This window comes from Mytilus californianus, unplaced genomic scaffold (genome assembly GCF_021869535.1).
Source record: "Mytilus californianus isolate M0D057914Y unplaced genomic scaffold, xbMytCali1.0.p SCAF_14, whole genome shotgun sequence".
NCBI classification, from domain to species: domain Eukaryota; kingdom Metazoa; phylum Mollusca; class Bivalvia; order Mytilida; family Mytilidae; genus Mytilus; species Mytilus californianus.
The window spans coordinates 17218691-17243322 of record NW_026262626.1 but is presented as its reverse complement, the minus strand read 5'-3'; the positions used below and the strand labels follow the sequence as shown (position 1 = coordinate 17243322).

At 30.3% G+C, this 24632-nt stretch overlaps 1 long non-coding RNA gene across 2 annotated transcripts in view; it reads right to left on the bottom strand.

Moving 5' to 3' along the window:
* The window catches only part of LOC127724308 (uncharacterized), a 30985-nt gene extending 22357 nt beyond the window's left edge, over positions 1-8628 (bottom strand). Inside the window, exon 1 of one of the 2 annotated variants that reach the window (XR_007992440.1) lies at positions 8467-8628. This is a non-coding gene — a long non-coding RNA (uncharacterized LOC127724308). The remainder of the gene's footprint in view (positions 1-8466) is intronic. The other variant, XR_007992441.1, reaches the window with a different exon arrangement.
* Between the last annotated feature and the right edge of the window lie 16004 nt (positions 8629-24632).

Genomic DNA, 24632 nt, shown 5'->3' with positions numbered 1-24632 from the left:
TGTAAATCAGGTGTCGATTCATGAACTTACTGCATCCAGTAAATTATTTGTAAACTACTATTAAACATTGCGTTTACCTGACCTATAAACTATTAGAAAAACAATAAAGTTGAAAATTACGACTGATTTTCAAGTAGTTTATAGATTCCTTAAACTAATAGTTTCGTGCACTGAACTCAAACAGGGATTACCTACGAGATAAAACAAAACAAAATTAAATAAAATTTATTTTTTGTGCAATTACTAATCCAAGTGACATAATGAAATAATAAATTGGTTTTAGCAGCACGTATGGTTCAATTTTGTCAAAATAAGCAAAAAAACACTGCTGATTAATTCTTTACTTGCAAGTGAATATTTCCAATTCATTCTATCCATATTCACGTGACCTTCATTTTAATCCCCTTAGCTAGAGATGGGTTACGCATGAATTAGGTGTGTTCAGTGATTAAAAGGAAAAGAATGTCAACATTGAAAGTGTATGTTTATTTGTTATCTGACAAAAAAAATCAATATAGGCGAAGCCATTTGAATTATGTAATAGAGAATTGATAGGAAGTAGTGGATTCGTAAACGATAATCAACGAGCGACTTTAGTCGCAAGTTGATTATTGTTTCCGAATCCCCTTATTCTTATCAATTCTCTAGCTTAACCCATTTCTAGTAAAACGACTGTCTGTTTTATGTTTTGACAATGAATCAACGGAATTTCATAAAAATAATTTCGTATTTTGTCTTTTTTATTCTTTAATAGCTGGAATTGATTGTATCCACACGGTTCGCGTCTATATTTAAGTTAACATAAGTTTAACATAACTTAAAAGGGTTGTTAGCTCCCCTTTTTATTACCAGATTTCATACTTGTATATTTATATTTCATTTAATGTTTTATCATTACAAAGTATTTAAATTATACAGATTTTGGTATTTATGATTTATTCAAAAAGACATATATAAATATACAGAATTTATTTATCTTTTTTTGAATAGTTAAAAAATTCTAATTACCAAAATTTAGAAACCTTTGAAATTTACATATATATAGTATTTCGCAATCTGTGATTGTTTACAGCTGATTAAGGATTGCCAACAATTTAACCGTACTGAGTAAAATACATATATTTAGCGTAGTTGCCATAATACTACAATTTCATGATGCTCCAGCAGAATTGCTCTTTCTACAGATGTACAATGTATAATTATGTCAATTTTTTATTTTTACATTCAAGCTGTTCATAGCCGTGATCGTCTAGTCGTTGGTACCGAAAGACATAACTGTGATATTAACAGTGCAAAGTTCAAACCTTGTACCCGAATTGAAATTTTTTCATTGTAATTGTTTTCTCGACAAAAATATTGTTTTAATCTTAAAGGTAATATATACTTCATTTTCATTTAAAGGCGATGATTTTGTTTCTGGTTTTACAGTCAAAGAAGTAGTTTTACGGTCGTAGCTTATATATCACACTTTATTCAAATTAGAGTCCGTTCAATGTTGACGTGGTGTATGTTTGGACCATTTATAATAAAAAAAAAAGAATTATTGATAGTACGATATCATTATAAGACTAAAACCATAAGTCAGCATTTGCTATGATGAAAAGGAAAAGTCCTTGTACGTTAAAAGTGACAAGTGTAATGGGCATATTGATGTTTATTTTATCAAGGAATTGTACTGATATACACAATTATTTGATTCTCTACTGTTTAGAACTGGTGTGTAATAGCCACAATTGTATGAGACCCATCGGTTCTTTAAAACGATGTTGAAAACCGACCAATGTTCAAACCTGACATCGTGTATAAACTCTTCTTTAAGATATTTCCATACTGCTAAATAACTATACTCAAGAATGTTCAAATGTAGAACATAATCTTCCTTAAAAAATAACGCCCAAAATAAAACAATTTAAATAAATTTGAAAAGAACATGAACAAATCCAGACATAGTATATATAATTTATTAGATAACAAAAGCGAATTATTTCTGAGACAGAAATACAGTTTATTGGCATGTATTGACAGTTGTGCGCTTTAAGAGTGTTATTTAAATATTGATTTATGTCAGCACTCGTGGTATAGTGGTATCATGCATAGACTGAAGACTTTATTGATTATGAAGAAAATACGCGGGAATTCGAACCCTTCATATGCCAAAAAATCGTAAGTTAAAAGTTTAAAGCTATAAAATAAGTTATCTTAAGTTAACGAAGTGGTCAGTGTATTCTTGAAAAGTAATCTATTGTAAGAACAATAGACTGACGTCAGATAAATGGGTTAATACAATTGAACCGATATGTGTATGTCTATTTAGCCTACATCATACTGTTTAATTTAACATGTTGTTTTCATTTGTAGACTTGCTGTGGCATAACTTCTATAAAAAACAGTATTAACATTCATGTATAATACATGGATTATTTTCTTAGGGAAAGTGGAGTAATCTGTGGTAAATTTTTTTTAGTTATTTTCAAAATTGTTGCTCTACATATTTCCAACTTATATCTTTAAAGATTTAAATGCGGTTCAAATTTGATATAAAGGTCACGTATCAGTAAATATTTTGTGTACAGGTTTGCATATTTAAAGATGTAATCCTAGGCACACTTGTGGGTTTCGTATATTGTAAACATAGGGTAAGGGAATGAACGCATTACAGATGAATTTCAATTAACTCATATGTGTGACTCCATTCTTTGCAAAATGGCTTTAGTATCTGCACACAAACATTTTTCAACTAACAATATTTCTTTTCAATACAGGTAATCATCTGAGAACATTGATTATCACGATTACACTAACATGAATGTTATTATGATGTGAGCGTCTAGCCGACTGTCAACTTATCCGTTCATCACATATTTGGGCAAATGATCTAAAATAATGAAACATTTCCATTTGGTCTGCAGTTCATTTAAATTTCAAAAATCTTATTTTGAGCTTAATGAAGAAATCAATGTCTCTCATACCGGAATGTTAATTCGTTGTTAACCTTTTCCTATGACATCCTCCTAAGTCAGTATCAATGACATACATCTATCTCCAGAATACCATAACACTTTAAAAAACAAAAGGTTTATACATGCATAGATTACCTTAGCCGTATTTGGCACACCTTTTTGGAATTTTGGGTCCTCAATGCTCTTCAACTTTGTACTTGTTAGGCTTTATAACTTCTTTAATCTGAGCGTCACTGATGAGTCTTATGTAGACGAAAAGCGCGTCTTGTGTATTAAATTATAATCCTGGTACCTTTGATAACTATTTACACCACTGGGTCGATACCACTGCTGGTGGACGTTTCGTCCCCGAGGGTATCAACAGCCCAGTAGTCAGCACTTCGGTGTTGACATGAATATCAATTATATGGTCATTTTTATAAATGTCCTGTTTACAATACTATGAATTTTTCAAAAAAACTAAGGATATTCTTATCCCAGGCATAGATTACCTTATCCGTATTTGGCACAACTTTTCGGAATTTTGGGTCCTCAATGCTCTTCAACTTTGTACTTGTTTGGATTTATAACTTTTTTTATCTGAGCGTCACTGATGAGTCTTATGTAGACGAAACGCGCGTCTGGCGTATTAAATTATAATCCTGGTACCTTTGATAACTATTTACACCACTGGGTCGATGCCAGCCCAGTTGTCAGCACATCGGTGTTGACATGAATATCAATTATATGGTCATTTGTATAAATTTCCTGTTTACAAAACTATGAATTTTTCGAAAAACTAAGGATGTTCTTATCCCAGGCATAGATTACCTTAACCGTATGTATCCCAACTTTTTGGAATTTTGGGTCCTCAATGCTCTTCAACTTTGTACTTATTTGGCTTTATAACTTTTTTGATCAGAGCGTCACTGATGAGTCTTATGTAGAAGAAAAGCGCGTCTAGTGTATTAAATTATGATCCTGGTAACTTTGATAACTATTTACACCACTGGATCGATGCCACTGCTGGTGAACGTTTCGTTCCCGAGGGTATCACCAGCCCAGTAGTCAGCACTTCGGTGTTGACATGAATATCAATTATATGGTCATTTTTATAAATTTCCTGTTTACAAAACTATGAATTTTTCGAAAAACTAAGGATGTTCTTATCCCAGGCATAGATTACCTTAGTCGTATTTGGCACAACCTTTTGGAATTGTGGGTCCTCAATGCACTTCAACTGTGTACTTGTGTTCATCGAAACGCGCGTTTGGCGTATTAAATTATAATCCTGGTACCTTTGATAACTATTGCCATGAACAATAACCATGCTTGGACAATGTTATTTATTTTCTCAACTCCAGAATAATAATTTATTAATGTTTTAACTAAAACCGACTCAATTGACTATCAACTACCACATAAGGTATAAGTTAACGTTTATATTCAGAATTTCTGTTGATTTAAAAAAATCATATCTTTTAATTTGAAAACGATAACATAGTTAAATAAAATATCAGGTTTAATTTGGAAATTCAATATATTGCAGGTCTTTAAATACAAATGTATCTGGTCAATTGCCTCATTTAATGAAAAATCATTGAATATCTATTGAATATCTATGCTTACGTAATTCCAATTAAAAAACGACGATATTTGGCGTTGTTTGGAATATTACGAAAAACACACATAATTATAATGTTTCTTACAATGATGTAACATTTCAACATGTACTGTTAGAAAAACAATTTATTTCAGGTGTTGAACAAAAACGATACAAGGATACCTTTTAAGTATTCGATCCGTCATTTTGTATATATGCACCTAGTCATGTAAAAATCAATAGGATGAACAATTTGCACATTCCTGATTTTGTTCTTTTGTTATTATCCAAAGATAAAGGCGAACTTTTCAAGAAAATGAACATGTTCAAATCAAAACTGTTACGAGCTTTTTTCTTGTTTAGTTTTGATAGTTTATAGATATAAGAAGATGTGTTATGAGTGCCAATGAGACAACTCTCCATCCAAGTCACGATTTGTAAAAGAAAAACCATTATAGGTCGAAGTACGGTCTTCAACAAGGTTATTTCTTAGCCAATTATATAGTCTTCCAGAAAAGTTTGCAATTGTCAAAAAACTACGCAAATTTACATATCACGTATTCATATATGAAATCGTCCGTCTTAAAAAGAGGTGAAAGACCCGAAAGAGACACTCAAACCTGTACGTATGTGTATCTACGACAAAGGTCTTAATATTTTAAAAAAAAATTTGTACATCATGATATGGAGGAGCTCAACATAATGCTGACTTTTTTCCTCATACAACATGTTCGATTCGTAAAGTAACACAGAGCAACCACTCTCCGAATGAAAAATTGATTTTTATTCATTTTTTGTTATCAATGTATGCGACGCTTTTTCCGCAAATAAAGTTCCATAACTCCTAAATGTCAAATCAGAAATTTATATTAAAAAACGTAAAAGGTGCTTAACTTATTATATAATAGATTTACATTTTACTAAAGTCTGATCAAATCATTCCAATAACTGGAAAATTCATTTACGTATGATATGTTGACGAAGGATGGACGGACAGATATCGGTATACTATATCACGCACATTGTACTATAGCGGGCGAGTAAAAAGGTGTCAAAGTTTTAATTTTTTTTTTTTTTATAAATCGTCACTCTACGTATTTTTTCCAACCTTAATCGTTTCAGATTTAAATGCGATTCAAATGTGGTATGAAGGTAACTTATCAGTAAATAGTTGCTATACCGTTTTTTTCTTATATTTAAATGTTAAGATGTAATCCGAAGCTTCTTCGTCGAAGTTGTGTAATGTTATCATGTGATTATACGATACACGTTGGACAGATACCTAATAAAGTCATACATCGAATATTCACCGAATTTAAAGATATATTTATATATATACAAATACCTGCTAGAAACAATTTTATTAAATAAATCATTGAAAGTGAAAACAAGAAACAGTATAACATCTAGTGTTTTGTATTTTTCGTGACTTTTTCTCACAAGTTACTCTTACAAATACGTATATATGACTGTAACGAAGCAGTTCACATAAAGACATAAGAAAGCAAAATACCCCAAAAATCAAAGAAAGCAACAAAAAGTGTATATCTATATAGATTATGTCCAGAAATAAAGTGTAGGAAACAATTTTGAACGAAATGAAGTTGTATTTTGTGTTGCTCTTAGAGGACAAAGGTTATCATATGTTTATTTTCTGTTATATTTTATCAATATAACTTCACTGCTTCTTATAACAAGTTATTATAATCATTTTATATTTCACGTAGTTCCAAAATAAAAGAAAAATATACCTACCTGTGTAGTTTAAAACGTATTTAATAACATAAATAGTATTTAAAATTAGATTTAAGTGTATGGTGTTTGTGCTATATAATCATGATAATTTTTAACGTGTCCATGCATTTCCGTGGTGATCTAACCACTTTAACAGTATACATAGACTAACTTAAAATCTAACGACCTTCAGGTATTATCACAACTTTACAACAAAGGTAGAATTTTCTTTTGACTCTTTTTTAATAAATGAATTTATTGCGAAAACTTTTATGAGACGGCAACCCATTGATGAAAACATTATCAAATTTAAAAACAAATTGCTCTTTGTCTTTCCACTCAAAATAACTTAAGATAAGAAAATTTTGATGAAAAACAATATGTTCAGGTTTAAGTGATAGCTTATCAAACTCTGATTTTAAAAATTCAATGTTTAAGGAACTTTTTCCATCAATTAAGGGAGAAAATAAGCCACTTCCGTTTCATCAAAGTTACTGCCGGTGTTAAATAATAGCTTACTTTAAACAAATTATAAAAATATATAGTTTCTATATACTTTTGCTTAGAATACGGGAGATAAATTGCTACTTCTAGTTGACATTTTTAAGGTTATATGTCTACTAACCTAATGCAAAAGATCCCAAGGCTTTATTATGTATAACTATGAATCAATAGGAAAGGTCAAAATCTAATATGTCAGTTTTACCCTTGACCTTGAACTACTATGGAAGAGAAATTAGTTCTATCCCTATACAGCTTGATTTGAGTATAAGAGGGGACGATACTCCCATCAAATATCAACACATCCTTTTAAGCAAAATATGTATGTAACGACATGTCGCAAGTATCAGTTTTGTAAAAATATTTAGTCGAAATCTTATACGGTTTCTGAAAAGAAGCAATATAAAGCCAAAATACAAATTCAAAATCTGACCTTTGACCTTTGCCCCATTGGACATCAATTCAAAAGACCTTAGGTCTCTACAATGTATCACTTATGCTTTTGCGGTTGCAAAGGAGATGCGCACATAAAAACAGTGTTTATGGAAAGAACACTTACAATAAAAAGTGTTCGGCTAAACAGGGTCAGGCGTAATAACTGTTCAATATTATATGCAAAAATTCTAAGCGACATCTTGCGAAATCACAAAACACCCGACGAAAAAAATGTGGCTGAAGAAAAAAGAATAATAATAAATAAAAACCAATTGTTCAGCGAAGGTCTTTCTAACCTATCATATGGACAATAATAAAATTGGGTTTGAAATGTCACTTTCAGTGACAAATGATAGCTTATTGTAAGCTGATTTTAAAATTATAGGGTTTCTATACACTTTTGTTTGAAATAAAGGGAGATAATGTGTTACTTCCGGTTTGAAAAATATAACTTTCAGTATAATCTAATAGTTTACTTGACACTGATTTCATGCACCAGAACGAACAGATAAGCAATCATTTCAATAGGTTGCCCCTGTATTGAATGCCGTACAAGATGAAGGTCGGTGAGCTATGAGGGTATATTGGATAGGAACGGAAATTACATTTTGTTTCGCACGAACTGGCCAACTACAAACCCCTCATAGTTGCTGCTTAACAAGAGAGCGTTGCACTCTATTTACTTTAAAAGGCCAATTATTTCGAAAATTACATTATGCGTTCGTTAACGACGTCTTTTTTGTTGGTTTTTCAGTCTACAAAAAAGTGTGGAAAGGATCGTGTAGTCCTAAATCTTCTAATGACTATTTAAGATGGAAATAATACAGTAAGAACGCGATTGGGAACAACACACGATTACTATCAGATAAATTAAATGTTTCAACAATCTGCAGTTTGTATTTTAACAGTGAAATAATGAACTGTATAAAGTCATTATTTTATGCCTTGAAGCACATTTCATTGAAACTTAGTATCGTTCAGTTGATTCTACAAAAGAATGACCTTTCGTTCTGAAAGGACATAACTCCATATAGGTTTATAATGTAATATATTTAAATATAACAATATAATTACTGAACCAATATAATATGTTACAAATCAATTTGTCTTTTCAAAACAAAATTATATTCTTATATCGGACAATAATTAAGTTTTACAATGTTTTACAATGTTCATTTTTTCACACATATAATACTCACTGTATAGGAAAATTGTAAATTTTATGGATATTTTAAAACTTATAATCATACTCACCAGGATACAAATGGTGAAAATATCAGTGTCTTTGTCCATTAAACATTCTTCTAAACAGTATTAGCTTGATACAAGTATTGCTACGGTTGCATGCATTCCCGAACATCTGATAACATAGTAACTCGAATAAACAAAATCACGTGATGTTGAGGGTCACCGCTAAATAAGATATTTTTCATTCAATAACATTAAGATATTTAAATTATACATATTATAATGTTTAAAAATTTTAAATGTCCACAACTTAGAGACGACGACAAAAGAGAGTGTCACTGAAGAAACACAATTTTGGCAAAACAAATTAACATAATCTTAAACTGCCTTGTTTAAACGCATTTCGGGTCAGTTTCCCTATCGAATGTCGGTAGTTTTTACCGAGTACTCCGGCTTCCTACACCAATAAAAACTGGCCGCCAAAAGTGGTGCTTGAAACACCACCAATCAATCAATCAATTAAACGCATTTATTCATGAGATATTCATAATGAACTATGTTTGGTTCAAATAAAGCATTATATCGATATGCACCCCTTTACTTTTACAAGTTAATTGCACTAACATTAAAAACATTGAAACAAATGTAACCTTCTTTTTTCTTCAAAGCTTGATTGATTGATTGCTTTGTGTTTGTTTGCATGCTTAGATTGTCTTTGTTTTAGTCTATATTTTTGCGTAAATTCATGTGGGCCTATAAATACATTTATTTTCTTATTCTAGGCCTCAAACGCCAATAAAGTATTTATGAACAAAATCTCAAACACATATCTGTGGGAAATAGCTCGCCTAGACGAGTGCAGCAAAGCTTGATTTTTCTAATAAAACAACTGTCATCAATCTATTTGCCAGAACACTAAGACCACTGCAGCAAACATGTCTTACAAACATATTACATGTGGTTTCATTTATTTTCGTAGTACATGTACAAATTTTTTTGGACTGAGGAAAACTTGCATATTCGTGGATATTTAAATTCGTGGTTTTGCTAAAGTCTGCATACATTTCTTCAGAAAATTTGCAATTCGTTGAATATTCAAATTCGTGTTTCCCTTGTACCGACGAAAACTAGTATTCTTCGAATATTAATGAATGCACAGTATTTACAAAAAAAAAAGAAATAGAATAGAATTAGCTCATATCATCAAACAATATTTACATAATGTTCTTTCAAATCTGCAGCAAAGACGTAATGCGTTAACAACTAATACAATGAATACAAACAAAAATGTTAACAGGGAGAAGGGAGGTGGAAACTTTATTACATAAACAATGAGCTTCGATTAGTCAAATTTTGAGAATGTATTTTCAATGTAAATTTTTACCGCGAATGGCAAGTCAGTGCTATCATATAAAGAAACTTTAAACTCTTAACTTAGTTAAGGTTCGTCATAACCTTTTCGCAAATATGGCTGTATATACACTACAACTTTCACTCTGAGTACAGACACACCTGTGCATCTGGAAAAGTTTTGAAGCCTGGCTGGACCTAGATAAATAAAATTTAAATGCATTTCACATTTTTCAGAATATTAAAGACTTATTCAGATGTTGCTATTTATTTTTATTTTCTTTTCTTTCCTGCAGAAGGTGGCAAAATAAACTAAGCACGGAAAGAAGTTTTAGAAGCTCCCCTAATATAGTACATGTTGTGAGTTGTATTGATTTAAATGGACAATAGACATCTGCAAACAATAGGTGATTTAAACTGTGTAACTGAGTGGACCGTATCAAATTAATCTCATGTGTTTATTTATTTTGCTATCTTCTGCAGACTGGGAAAAATGCACATCAAAATCCAGGTAACTTTACAATTTTCTGAAACATAGACTTCATATAACTTTTATAAATCTAGGTCAAGCCATGCCTTAAAAAATTCCTAGATGTATCAGTTTGTCTGTACTCATAGTAGATTTTGTGGTGTAAAAACGGCCATATTTTTCAATTCCTTTAGATGAACCTTTACATAAAAAAGTAGATGTGGTGTGATTGCCAATGAGACAACTCTGCACAAGAGACCGAATGACACAGAAATTATCAACTATAGGTCACCGTACGGCCTTCCACAATGAGTAAAGCCCATACCGCATAGTAAGCTATAAAATGCTCCGAAACTACAAATGTAAAACAATTCTAACGAGAAAACTAACGGCCTAATTTATATACAAATAATAAACGAAAAACAAATATGTAACACATCAACATAAGACAACCACTGAATTATAGGCTCCTGACTTGGGACAGGCACATATATACAGAATATGGCGGGGTTAAGGTGACTAATTGTTATACTTAAATAATTTAAATATTATTGTAAACATGAACACATGTTCCTAATAAAACAACAAACCGATGTGCTATTGATAGGAAATAAATAAATTTATAGACGTCAGTATAGAAAATAATGTTCGTCCAACATGAAACTGGATGGCATCGCAGTTTGACTGCCATCATTTAAAACAAACCTTTTTGAAAAATATTCGGATTTGTGCATTCTCGAAAGATTTAAATTCCGAAAAGTGCTTCGGACGCATGAAATTACTGCAATTGGTCAATGCATCTATTAGTGGACTATCAGTCTCCGCAGATATAGTATTACTTGTCATTTGATCCTTGGTAGATAGATGCGTTATTGGCATTTATACCACATCTTCTTATTTTTATATTGTTATAAAACATTGTTGTGACGTCATTATATTGCAATACCCGTTCTTTATTTCAGTGATTGAACAAGCATTCACCTGTAAGAAACCATTACGTTACCTTTAACTGTGCAATATTTTTAGAATAGCCCGGTTCCTCTTTCTTAAAAATATTGGACAGCTGAAGGAAGCATTATTGTTTCATACAGGTAAATAATTGTCCAGCACTGAAGAAAAAAAAATCCACTTTTTTGTCTTCATACGAGTAAAAGAAATGCAACAAAAGATTATATGTCAATTTAACAAAAAACTTTTTATCAAAGTCACCTCCAAATACACCAATTGTATCACTCTTCAAGACAATTCTTGAGAAAATAAATCATTTTCAAATTGATTTTAAAGGGGCACTTCGTTTTGTGTATTTTATTCTTGACGCCATCTAATTAACTATCGAGTTGACCTCAGAAGAACTCCGATGGTCATATAAGCGATATAAACATAAATATAAATAAAAATAGATAGAGAACTCATTACAATTGGAGTTTTCTAGGTCTGTTTAGTTTCATATTATATATATTGATTAAAATATATGTTTATCATTATTTTGCCTGTATAAGAATGATGCTTTGTGGATCTAATTAGTCAATGATTACTTTTAATGTTGACATTCTGTTCCTTTAAATAACAGAACACGCACAATTCATGCGTTATCTATCTCTAGCTAAGGGTTTAATTAAATTCACATGAATACGGATTCAATGAGGTAGAATTATTCCCTTCCAAGTAAATATTTCATCATCAATGTTTCTTAGCTGAATTGGACATAATTGGACCAAACTTAAAGTGAATTATTATTTCAATATTTCACCTTCGTTTTTGATTGCAAAAAAAAAATAAACTTTAGATAATTTAAATGTCTCCAAGCTAGTCCCCTTTTAACACTACTAATTCTTATATCACATCAATTTTTCTTAGGTTTTAGGTTGTTTCCTTAAGCACAATTTTAGTTGATTTTGCTCGTTGTAAGTTTAGTTTTTTATTGCTATAAGGTATTTATTTCTTCCAAAGATTTATCTTTGTCCGTCATTTGATATCAAAATCGACGCTGTTGTAACTCTTATTTTTCCTATCAATCATTTTCAGCTACAATTAAAATGAAAAAAAATTAATAAAGCAATGCTTCTAACTATATGTCATGCCGCAATACAAGGACCATAAGTAAATTAATTGCATACAGGCGGAACCCCAGTTTAATTTCAACAAAAGAAATGGAACTCTGTGTAAGAGAAGGTAAAAACGCGAAGCTAGTAAATTTGAATTGTTTATATCTGTTTCTATGGGCTTTAAACGATTGATGAATGTGCCTAATTTAGAAATTTATGCATCTTACATGTTTTATGTATGTGTTTTTACTTGAATTATTGAATTCAGCTTCAAAATATTTGTACATATTAAATTATAGCCAAATTTTCACAAAACAATCGAATGTGGTAGGTGCACATTTTCGTGGATATTTTTTGTGCATAAGCATAAATTCCGCTGAAAAAAATTGCAAAGAAAGATAATAGAATAATCTTTTCACATCATCAATTTGCATCTCTGCACCGGTGACAGTTTTTTTTTGAAAAAATCCCTGAATCGGCAATAATTTCATTGAAAAGAGAATATCGAGTACACCTTTTTAGGTTCAGGCATGTTGGAGCTGACTAATCAGTCTAAAAAAACATTTGATCCGTCATCTCGCTTCAGATTGTATAATTTTTTATACATTTAGACTGTAGGTTGATACAAAAACACTAAAAATGTACAGTAGTAAAAGATGAAATATATGGTTCAAGTGAAATACCTTTCTAATGAGGCATACCAACAGAGAAGACAGATTTGAATAACAAATGTTTTACTAAAAGTACGTGACGACATTCTTTTCTGCTGGATCTTATAAATGCAAAACTCAAAAAAACTACATTTTCTTTTATATGTGTTATCTAGGGTAATGCATGTAGGTCTTCAATCTCTGAAATTTTATAGTCTGCCCTTCCAAGAAATATTAAACTAGAATTTTCTAAATATTTTTGAACTTTTGAACATTTCCCTTAAAAACCGATCAGACAATCGTTTTAAGTTGAACAAATACATAAAAGCTCAAGCACTGCGTATAGAAAAAGGCAAATACTATAGTATACCCAAAAATGAACGTTTTTGTAGTATGTGTTACAAAAATGCTATAATAATTGAAGAAGAATATCACTTTATTTTAGAATGTGATAATTATAACGACTTCAAGACAAGACAAGACAAACATTTTATTTCCTTCTACACAAGCGAAGAAGAAGCCAAAACATGATAAAGTGTGCATATCAGTCGACAGCAGAGTAGTGTATAATAGCACGTGAGTTTCATGACAATGAGATATATATACATTATATATTACCTATTGATTTTAAAGGATTACATTTGTACAGATATCTTCCTAATTATCAAGTGATTGTGAGTACATTAATATATATATATATGTATAAAAATTGTATTTACAACAAATTAGTAATCTTTCTGAGAAAAGTACATATTTTCCTATACACCTTTACATTGCAAAATAAAAGTAAACCGATTAATTTCTGCATTGAGGGATATTGTAAGTAATAATTAGGTACAAGATTTTGTCTAAGAAGTTACTGACTAGGATGTGAACAAACACACATCTAATGGTATTCGTCGCCAATATTTTGATTGCATAGATGACATATCCTATTTTCTTTAAAAATATTATTCCATCTTCCCGTTTCAATTGGGAATTTAAGATTTGAACATCTAAATATCGCCATATACAATCTATCAGTATTTCCCAATCGTAGTAGATAGGGCTCTAATTCAAATATACTTTTGAATTTCCCATAGAATTCTACTCTTGAAGAATTATTAATTACAGAAAGTCATTGTTGTATAAACTGATCAACAAGTTTTTGTTTGACAAGAGATTTCAATATTTCTCTATTCATAGGTATCTGATCATTCCATATAAAAGTAAGACCACATTCATCAAAATGGATTTGATGTACTTAACTCATTTCAGATGTGTGTGTTTACTCTTGTGAAGTTGTAACATAAGTCTATCTAAAGTATTAAATAATTTATTCACATTTGAGAGCATATCATTCCAAAACATAACCATGCGTAGTTTAATAGTAATATCAATGGGATAATGACCAAGTTCCCTGTAAACCATAAAATTTGGAGTACCTTTTCTCACGTGCGGAATATTTTTACAAAACTGCAAGTGCATCCTTTCTCAACCCTGTTTATTTTCGAATCCCCATACTTCACTAGAGTAAATCATTATAGGTAGAATAAGACAGTCAAATAGCTTTAGCTGTATATCTACGGGAATTGCAATAGTTCTTATCTTTCTATATAGTGCATACAATGCTTTATTGGACTGTTCCAATAATTTTTTTCTAGCTGAACAAAAAGAGCGACTTTAATTAAATACCCAGATAAGTATATGAGTCTAAGACATCAATATTTTTACCATGAATTTCAAAATCTGATTTAACCTTGTATTTCTTTTTGCTGAAAATACAACTTTAATTTTACTTGTATTAACTGTGATATTCCACTCATTACAATATTGCTCAAAAATTGTCAATGCATGTTACAGATCCTCCTCACACTAAGATTTCATGGCATTTATCTGATATATTTTCAAGGTCTTTTACATCATTATCAAGTAAAAATTTCTCCAAATCATTCAAAAAGAGAGAAAAAAGAAAGAAGGATAAATTCTCACCTTGTTTCACTCCTAAAGCACAACTAAGAAATGCAAAAATAACCTTTCTAATTCTTATAGATGTCTGGATATTCTGATACATATTGTGTATAACTCTCAATATTTTGTCTTGAATATTATACTATAGCATCTTTTGCCACAAACCAGCTCTCCAAACTGCATCAAGTGCACTTTTGAAATCAATGAACGAGCAAAATGATTTTTTACCAAATGAAAAATATATAGAAATAAGTGAATGTAAAATACAAATATTATCCATAGTAGAAAACCCTTTTCTAAACCTAGCCTGAGCTCCTATAATTAAGCCTATTTCATCTGACAATTTATTTAATCTATTATTGATCACAGCAGTGAATGATTTACTTAGTTATTAATTGAGAGTTATACCTCTGTAAGAACTCGGGTCAGATTTAGAACCCTTATTCTTAAAAATTGGAACCATTATTCCTTTGGCCTAGCATCCTGGTATAATACCCGTATCTAACACAATGTTAAATAACATTACATACACATTCATCATATCATCTCATGTACATTTAACATATTCATTTAATATATCATCATATCCAGCAGATTTATAATTCTTTAATTTTTTTGCAGTACATTTTATTTCATCTACTGTTATTGGGGGAATTAATAATTTTTCTATATCTGGTGGTAAATTATTAACATCAATATCTATATCAATTTCATCATGTATATTATTTGCATTGATGGATTTAAAATAATCATATAATGTTTTTACAGATATATCACATTTTTCATCTTTATTTGTAACAAATTATTTTAAAATTTCCAAAACTCTTTCCCTTGTTGTTTTTTTACGTATTTCAAAATTTTTGTTCGAAATCAAATTGATAGTGTTTGTTTGCTTGGTTTGTAACCATCTTGTATGATTTATTTGTCTCGAGTAGTTGTTTGTGTGTGACTTTTATTTTGTGAATGTTATAACGTTTTCTGGCTTTATGAAAAAAATTTCTCGACAAAAGACATATATTAGTGTCAAAGGATTTTGAGGTCGGTTTCTTTATTGATTTGTAGTGCAGTTTTGAGAGCAACAACATAAAATAGGTTAATATTTGTTTTTAACACCCGTCCTTGAATCTCAGAATAGATATGCACCTTATTCACATTTACATCTGAAAAGATATATGTTTTTAAATTTGTCGAGTAACAAAGTAAAATAGGCCAATATATGTTAAACCCGTCCTTGACTAAAAATAGCTTATATCCAGTATTGACAACTTTTAACTTTTAACTTTGTTCTTACTTATTTCTTTATACAGACATGAAGCGTGTAATTATAATTAAATCATGTGTGTATCTCAAAACAAGCATCATATCATCTAATGTACATTTAACATATTCATTTAATATATTATCATATCCAGATTTATTATTCTTTAATTTTTTTGCAGTACTTTTTATTTCATCTACTGTTTTTGGAGGAATTAATAATTCTTCTATATCTGGTGGTAAATTATTAACATCAATATCTATATCAATTTCATCATGTATATTATTTGCATTGATGGATTTAAAATAATCATATAATGTTTCTACAGATATATCACATTTTTCATCTTTATTTGTAACAAATTTATTTAAAAATTCCAAAACTCTTTCCCTTGTTTTTTTACGTATTTCTCAATTTGTGTTCGAAATCAAATTGATAGTTTTATGTATGCTTGGTTTGTAACCATCTTGTATGATTTATTTGTCTCGAGTAGTTGTTTGTGTGTGACTTTTATTTTGTGAATGTTATAACGTTTTCTGGCTTTATGAAAAAAATTTCTCGACAAAAGACATATATTAGTGTCAAAGGATTTTGAGGTCGGTTTCTTTATTGATTTGTAGTGCAGTTTTGAGAGTGTCGTCTTTGCGGTTTTTTTTTAGAAAAGCTCATTTATTTCTCAGGTGATGTGTCTATGTCTTGTTGGGTACATGTATCACGTGTGTATATGTTTCCAAGGTCATTTATAATGTTGGTCAGCTGATCGTGACTATTGTGAAATGTATTTACACATTCGTTTCTGTTATTGTCGTTCCACTTGATTGAAGTAGTGTTATGTATCATGTGTAATTTTAGTATGTGGCAATACTGATTTAAAAACAATGTGTATTGCATTGAAAAAGTGGTGCACAATCAAGTATTTCAAATTCATCTACTAAAGAGAACAGTTTTGATGATAAAAGCAAATAATCAATAACAACTGACATATTTACATGTAGTACGCCCAATACACATATCCAATAGTTTATGACCATAATCATTATTTTTATGACACCCTGATGTTAGAGATAACGGTATATTTTAAAGCTTCAATTGTTCATAGTCTAACATATATGACAAAATTTCATTATCAATTTCTAACTCAAAAATACCAATCAATGACTCATCAGGAACAATAAAATCATCTCGTGTTCCAGTTTTTGCATCAAAAATCTACAATAAGAGAGACAAACGAGTTAGATTTATTAACAAATGTCAATAATTCATTTTCAATTTCTTCAAATGCTTCAGTATTTGCATGTTCAGAATTTTCCGGTGGTATATAAACAGCACTAACTAATACATCTTTTCACAGTTTAGTAGACAGCTTTGAGAGATGTAAACCACTATACTTATTGACGTTCACTTTCTATAAAACTGATGTATTGTTTCAAAATATTTTTGTATATTATTACTATTCCACCTGACCTTTTAGTTGCACCCTTTCTATTCTTTGTTACATATGGAAAACCGTCAGGAAGGTCAATTATATCTAAATAATCTAATTTAGTTTCAACAAAAACTTATACATCATATGTTTGAAAGATATTTGAAAATTCAGTAAATTTTAGTTTAGACTGTAAACCACATACATTAAGATAATAATATAAACATTCAATCCAGATAAATGTTTATTTTGATTAAATACAATACTGTTCCGTTCCCTTTGTCCTCTTGTTCTATTGTCCTGTAGTGTTCTGTAGTGTAATAGACTGCATATGATTCTTCGGCATGGTTGTTGTTATTCACAGGTACAGAATTCGTAGGGTGTTGGTCCGATGATGGCTGTTAAGGTCCACGATTAGTTGGTGGTTGTCGGGTTCCTTGTTGATGTTGTGGGGTCATCTGTGGCACAACATGACGTTGAACGAAACGCCTTTTGTCGATAAACAATTTATTCTCTATTGAGATTGCTTCGTGTCCCTTTTCACGAGCATCTTTCAGAATTGGGATTAGTTCACGCCTTCTTTCTATCATTTCAACTGGAAAATGTTCATGTACATAGTATTCAGGTTTTTGTTTTAGTTTGTTTTTGGCTGCCTCCAAAACTCTATTTCTGTCTTTTTCCTTTCAAATTTTGCAATAATACTGCGTGGACCTCTGTCATCCCTGGGTCTAAGCCTATGCACAACATTAAAATATATTGCTTTACTTTTAAGTCCCAGTTCTCTTTTAATAAAGTCTTTTACTTTTTCTATTGTGTTTCCTCTTGGGCTATTTACATCAGAAATGCCTTTAAATATTAGATTGTTCCTCATAGACTTTTTTTGCTGATCAATGATTTTTGCCTGAAGTTTTAATTTTCATCAGTTAATGACATATTTTGTGTTTCTATTCCTTGTAGTTTCAAGTGTAAACCACCATGACCCTTGTCCAATGACACAATATTACATGTCTGATCCTTTAACTCAGTTTTAATGTCACAAATTTCACTGTCCAGCTTATGACAATGTTCTTCCATATCAACTAGACTGGAGAATATATTTTCCAAAATGTCAAGTTTTTGTAATTTTTCTCTGAGTTCATGCATTAACTGTTGTAAATCAGGATGATACGGGGTTGATATGGAGTGTATAGGAATTGGCATTGAAAATGTCTGATGTCCCATCTGAGCTTGTGTTTATGTGGGGCTTGTAGGTGATATGGGGTGAATGCATATCCATTGTCTGGTCCATAAAGTACTTGTTGAGATGAGGAAATTACATTACTGGATAGCGGAGTATCATTTAAGTTCTGTGTATACTGTGTAGGATATTGATTTGGACATGGTTACATTTGGGTTGGAGGTTGGGAGTACTGATTTGAACCTGAGTCGTGCAGGTCAGCCATCTTGTTTGGTTTGTTTGGAAAAGTAATATCTGTTGTTTTTCGCTTATTATTATTCATACCCGATAAAATTCTTCATAATGTAGTTAAATCATCAGTTCGATTAATGTTCTCACAACATAACTAATCATTGTGCTATAAATTACTTCATGATTATACTTTTAGTCTCTGCACAATTTTTCATCATCAGATGTAAATATATAAAGAGATGTTTCTATGAGAGACTATCTACTTTTAAATTAGTGCAATTGGTATCTGTGAGAAATATCAAAGAGTTAAACAATCTGGGGAAAAAACACGTGTTGGTTGATTATTCAAATGCTTATTTTTAGTTTTAAATGTCTATATGGAAACTCCTCTTAATTTTTCCATTGATTTGTAGAACTTAAGTAGACATGTTATATTAAGCTGTATATTGTCTATTGGATATTTATATTATGTAAATCCAATAAGCTGTATTTGCTTACGGAAATAAAGTTTCATTATTATAATTATATTCGACAAATTTTAGAAGGATTTTCTCCGATTTTATGTGCTTTTATACAAATTTTCGACCATATTGGGAAAAATCAATCTGTAATATTTCAGATATTAATAGAGATCGATGCATTATTTTTTCGAATTTTAGTTGTAGTTCAACGTGCCAAGATTGTTTGCAAAATTTTAGCAAAATCTGCGGCATAGCCAATTTACTATTCTTTGACCGTAAGCCTACAATTAGACATCTTATTACATCGTGATTAAGACCTAAATATGGTATACCATTGTTTAACAATACATGGTTTCCATCCCATATCTCCATAAAGTGCTAAGTAAGGGGTATATCTATCCACTCCCATACAACATCGTATAGCCTTATGTTTAACGAATTTATACATTAACAATCCTTAGTACCCCGAAATAAAGGTCCCATAGTCAGTCACTGACCATACATTTTGCTTCTAATAATCCCAGTGACCTATTGGCAGATTTAGCCACTGCTTTTTTGTCATATCCTCATAACTCAAATGTTCTATTTAAAATGAACCTAAATGTGTATAGGTACATGGCACAGAAGGCTGAAGTAAGTAAACAGTTAGTGGTCATGGTACCAGAAAGTTTGAACCAAAATTATTTACTCTAACAATTGGAATTCATTACATTAACAATATAAGTTTAAAACCACCAGATTAATCGATGCCTCTAAAATGATGTTCGATGCCGACAGATTTGATAATGAAAAACATATCACAAGCATAAACTCTATAAAAAAGTTTCTTCTTCATGTTCACACAATAAATAGTTGGATTTAATTGACAATTGATGAATAAATAGTTGTATTTCGGATATGCTATTCTCTTGAAATATCATATTTAGATCAGTCTAATAAATAAAACTTTAAACTGTGAAATGTCAGTGTGAAGGTTGTTGGAAAAAACAGGATATTAACAAGTAAGCGTGATATTACATTTTATTCACATTTAGATCCGAAGATATATTTTTTGAAAACTGGTAAAGAAACAACATAAAATAGGTTAATATTTGTTTTTAACACCCGTCCTTGAATCTCAGAATAGATATGCACCTTATTCACATTTACATCTGAAAAGATATATGTTTTTAAATTTGTCGAGTAACAAAGTAAAATAGGCCAATATATGTTAAACCCGTCCTTGACTAAAAATAGCTAATATCCAGTTTTGACAACTTGTAACTTTTAACTTTTAACTTTGTTCTTACTTATTTCTTTATACAGACATGAAGCGTGTAATTATAATTAAATCATGTGTGTATCTCAAAACAAGCATCATATCATCTAATGTACATTTAACATATTCATTTAATATATTATCTTATCCAGATTTATTATTCTTTAATTTTTTTACAGCACATTTTATTTCATCTCTTGTTTTTGGAGAAATTAATAATTCTTCTATAACTGGTGGTAAATTATTTACATCAATATCTATATCAATTTCATCATGCATTTTATTTGCATTCATGGATTTAAAATAATCATATAATGTTTCTCCAGATATATCACATTTTTCATCTTTATTTGTAACAAATTTATTTAAAATTTTCCAAAACTCTTTACCTTTTTTTTCACGTATTTCTCAATTTGTGTTCGAAATCAAATTGATAGTTTTTGTATGCTTGGTTTGTAACCATCTTTTATGATTTACTTGTCTCGAGTAGTTGTTTGTGTGTGACGTCATTTTTGTGAATGTTATAACGTTTTCTGGCTTAAAAAAAACTTTTCTCGACAAAAGACATTTATTAGTGTACCAGGGTTTTGAGTTCGGTTTCTTTATTGATTTGTTGATCGGTTTTGAGAGTGTCGTCTTTGCAGTATTTCGGAAAAGCGCATTTATTTCTCCGGTGATGTGTCTATGGCTTGTTGGATACATGTATCACGTGTGTATATGTTTTCAAGGTCATTCATAATATTGGTCAGCTGATCTTGACTATTGTGAAATGTATTTACAAATTCGTTTCTGTTACTGTCGTTCCACTTGATTGAAGTAGAGTTTTATGATGTATCATGTGTAATTTCATTATGTGGCAATACTGATTTAAAAACAATGTGTATTGCATTGTGAACATCAGTGGTACACAATCAAGTACAAATGTATTTCTAATTCATCTACTAAAGAGAACAGTTTTGATGATAAAAGCAAATAATCAATACCACTGATATATTTACATGTAGTACATGTAGTACGTCCAATACCCATATCAGAACCAATTCTGGAGTTAGCTATATGAACATTGAATTTTTTTTCACACATATCCAATAGCTTATGACCATAATTATTATTTTTCACAATAACACTCTGATGTTAGAGATTGTATATTTTGAACCTTCAATTGTTCACAGCCTAACATACATGACAAAATTTCATTATCACTTTCTTACTCAAAAATACCAATCAATGACTCATCAGGAACAATAAAATCATCTCGTGTTCCTTTTTTTTTTGCATAAAAATTTTCAATAAGAGAGACAGACGAATTAGATTTATTAGCAAATGTCAATAATTCATTTTCAATTTCTTCAAATGCATCAGTATTTGCATATTTAGAATTTTCCGGTGGTATATAAACAGCACTAACTAATACATCTTTTCACAGTTAAGTAGACATTTTTGTTAAATGTAAACCACTATACTTATTGACGTTCACTTTCTATAAAACTGATGTATTGTTTCAAAATATTTTTGTATATTATTACTATTCCACCTGACCTTTTAGTTGCACCCTTTCTTTTCTTTGTTACATATGGAAAACAGTCAGGAAGATCAATTATATCTAAATCATCTAATTTAGTTTCAAAAAAAAATTATACATCATATGTTGAAAGATATTTGAAAATTCAGTAAATTTTAGTTTAGACTGTAAACCACATACATTAAGATAATAATATAAACATTCAGTCCATATAAATGTTTATTTTGATTAAATACAATACGGTTTCGTTCCCTTTGTCCTCTTGTACGCCTGTTTGAATTCATTACAATAACAATATAAGTTCGATCATCTCAAGACAGAATAATGGATTTTATCACAAGCTCTAAAATTTTGAACCACAACATGGCATATACTAAAGCATGGAATGGAGATCTTGAATTTGTGCTTATGTTGTAAATTTTGGATTAAATGAATACAAATTGAATGGAACTGTCATTTTTATCTGTTTAAATCACACTGTTTATTATTCTTTTAAAATAAGATAAGATATGATTGGATACAGATTGTTTATTCAGCCTCATCTGAAAGAATTAGTGAAAGAGGTAAACCAGCGTGTAGGGGGTGGGGACACACAATGATCCATGTTTCTTTAAGTAATGGGCACATACAAGTATTTATTATAGCCAAGGTTTTCACAATAACCCAGGATTGCATTAATGGTGTCCTAAGAATTCTTTATATCTTTATGACACAATATACTGAAGATAGCAAGGAAAATCAAAATCAATTAGACTTTAGTTCCCGTATGAAAATTTCAACAGGAGTTCAACTGGACTCTGGCTGAACTTGAGACGTATCCCAGTCTGACTTTGAAAATTCTAGTATGACATGAGCCGTACACGTACTTTTTGTTATACTTGGGTTATTTGCCAACCGGTATTTTCTTAAAAGTCCAACCACACTTTTCGTAATGCTGACAAGACAATAACTTTTGAGGAAAATTATCCTTTCTGTAAAATGTCATTTATGAGCACGAATTTAGTCTTAGAAAATGTTCATCAGCCTAATCTGCCCTTATAGAAATAAAAAGTTTGCCACAAAAGATTCTCTTCGTAAAGAAACAATTCTTTCGAAATATATTATAACAGTTAAGAAAGTTTGCAAGTAATAATAATGATAAAATAGTTTTTTGCAATATACTTTTAGTTCGAATTATAAGATGGGATGCTTTCTCTATATTTTGAATTCCAGTATTGAATATTTAACATACACTATTCATGGAAAATTGAAATTAAATTTTGGTGACTTTTGATTGAATATCCAAGTTAAAATTTAACTTTACAACAATTATTTAGGGTGCTATAAACAGTTCCTTACAAAAAAAACCTAGGGGTTATTACCCGACTAAAAATAGCAATTGAGGGAAGTCCCTTTTCATCAACATCATTGGTGAAAAAGTATCATGTTTTTGTATTTGATTGTAAAAATAAGTTAATTAGCTTCAATTAAAACAGGTTGAATGATTAAACAATTTAGAAAAATAGATTACATATACATGTTTTGAGGGGAGACAACACTGTAAGCATCCTGTTTTTTGGCAGTGAAAATTTAAAACTTATTTGCAGCCACTGTAGCTCTTTTCGGAGCAGGCAAACGTACCCTGAAGCATGATTTTTTTTAAAGACCAGGTAAAAATCTATGAAATTCATACAGTTTTGATTGTGTAAAATGTGCCTGTATCACGTCTGCATGGGTATGCACATGACCTGATTTCAGGTTTTTTATATTTAGATTAGGCAATGTTTTTCCCATTTCCTCTGGATAAACCTTTTTTTTTGATATTATATCAATAGTACAATTTATTTTTATTTCATTATAGACTAGAGAACATGTTGATTCCTGTAATATCTAGTTTTATACAAGTATCCTTATTAACATTACCACCACTGAGGGTCACTTATACATGGTCCCTCAAAATATGACGTCATATAAAAATAATGTTGATTGCACCCTTAAAGGGACAAACATATAATGTATTGAGTTTTTAGCATAGAAATGTGCTAGTGATCGGAATAACACAGTTCTGAAAAATATTGTATGGCATGTATATATTAATTTTAAAGCATCAGTTAGGTATATTTAATGCAAATATTACAGATTTGTACATAGCAACCAGATATAAAATAAAACCAGGATGGAGAGTTGTCTCATTGACACTCATACCACATCTTCCTATATCTATCTGTTGAAATTTTGGAGTTTTTCATCTTATTGCGACTCATGATATTTTTATTGATTCGCTCATATATTTGGAACCAAAAGTTGCACATAAAAATATTTTTTCTACTTTGGCCTTTACTACTGATCAGTGTAACATTCATTTTTATTCATTAATTTATATATTTGGTACTTTTTATAGTCCAAAAGCTACAAGTATCATATTTAAGAAATAAACTATTTCAATATTTTTCTCTACT